Source organism: Schistocerca serialis, chromosome 6 (genome assembly GCF_023864345.2).
Source record: "Schistocerca serialis cubense isolate TAMUIC-IGC-003099 chromosome 6, iqSchSeri2.2, whole genome shotgun sequence".
In the NCBI taxonomy this organism is placed as follows: domain Eukaryota; kingdom Metazoa; phylum Arthropoda; class Insecta; order Orthoptera; family Acrididae; genus Schistocerca; species Schistocerca serialis.
In genome coordinates, this window is record NC_064643.1 from 310,523,225 (window position 1) to 310,524,963 (window position 1,739).

Consider the following 1,739-nt stretch of genomic DNA (forward strand, 5'->3'; position numbering starts at 1 on the left):
TAAGCCAAGTCCAGAAACTTGATTCAAGTACGCGATCGTAAGGCCTTAGTCTCCGCAAAGAAGCGCAGGTTCGTTTCTTCGCTCATAGAGAAACGAATGATGCCGTTCCGAGATGCAAAATCAGGACTTTATCAAATCTAATAGTGAAACTGTTCACTGGCTCCTTGGCCGCAATGTCTAACATTATCTGGCGATATGTGTTCTCTCGACACCCACCAGAGAGTCTGCCTGCCGCGCGGTGCCCAGTTTATGGAAAATCTCGCCTCATTAGCATGTACTCTCCATGCAGCCAATCATTGTCCCCATTATAAACGAAATATCTCCCACTCTGAGAATCGTGAAACTTCAACTAACTGTCTTCAGCTCATACTCAGTTCGGTAGAATGAACTGCAGCTCCTCCTCCGACTACAAATTCAGCCAATCACAGCCTTGTGACGTGAGAACTTCTACGACCGTTAGCACGCATCTGTGGCAGGCATTCCTCGCACATACCTCCGTGTTGAAAGGGACTGATGGCAGCGCTTGCAAGCTACTATCTGTACGATTTTAAGCTTTAAGCATTGCTTCATCCACGATTCTTCCTTAGCAAAGGCAAGCCTGCCATGAGGACCCCATTCTACCGGCTCCTCGACGGGGAGGCGGTTCTAGGCAGTAAAAGCCCTCCTCGCCCTATTCGTTTCGGGGTCATAAAGACTGAACTGTCCTGCAGCCAGCTCTTGGTCTGTGTCACTTTCTGAGACCACAGAGACACACGTTCTCCGCGCTGTGAGAGACTGCAGAAATTTTCCTCAAAGCATGCAATTCAACCTAAGTGTTAGTATGCGGCTACTCAGTTTTAATCAATAAATTATTAATAATTCGATGACCCCACATGTAATGTGCCATCCCACAAAAAGTAAGCATGAAATATGAATCTCAAATTGCAGACAAAATCTTGTCGCCTCACAACTGGGCCGGTCGGAGTGGCCGTGCGCTTCTAGGCGCAACAGTCTGGAGCCGGGTGACCGCTACGGTCGCAGGTTCGAATCCTGCCTCGGTTATGAATATGTGTGATGTCCTTAGGTTAGTTAGGTTTAATTAGTTCTAAGTTCTAGGCGACTGATGACCTCAGAAGTTAAGTCGCATAGTGCTCAGAGCCATTTGAACCATTTGAATTTACAACTGGGCTCCATGACGCTGTCTTAGATCTCACATAGGGAGAACAGGCCTTGCAAGGCCCAAAGGCACCGACCGGCCGCCGTGTCATCCTCAGCCCGTAGGCGTCACTGTATGTGGATATGGAGGGGCATGTGGTCAGCACACCATTCTCCCAGCCGTATGTCAGTTTCTGAGACTGGAGCCGCTACTTCTCAATCAAGTAACTCCTCAGTTTGCCTCAGAAGGGCTGAGTGCACCCCGCCAGCCCACAGCACTGGCAGATCGGATGGTCACCCATCCAAGTGCTAGCCCATCCCGACAGCGCTTAACTTCGGTGATCTGATGGGAACTGGTGTTACCACTGCAGCAAGGCTGTTGGCTAGGGAGAATATACTTAATATTTTACTAACACATTGCAAGTCACATACATACGAAAAGATAGTACTTCTTCCTTTTTATAATATTTTATACTTTTTTTCATTTTTCATTTTTTTTTTTTTTTTTGTCAAGTGAGATGACCTTGGTTCACTGGACGTTTTAAGTGTGGGGAGGGTTTGCCCCAAGCCACATGCAACGAATACCATGGACATCCTTTCATACG

The 1,739-nt window shown here is 47.5% G+C and overlaps 1 pseudogene; it reads right to left on the reverse strand.

Moving 5' to 3' along the window:
• Positions 1–1,401: 1,401 nt before the first annotated feature.
• Positions 1,402–1,518, reverse strand: LOC126485185 (5S ribosomal RNA; annotated as a pseudogene).
• Between the last annotated feature and the right edge of the window lie 221 nt (positions 1,519–1,739).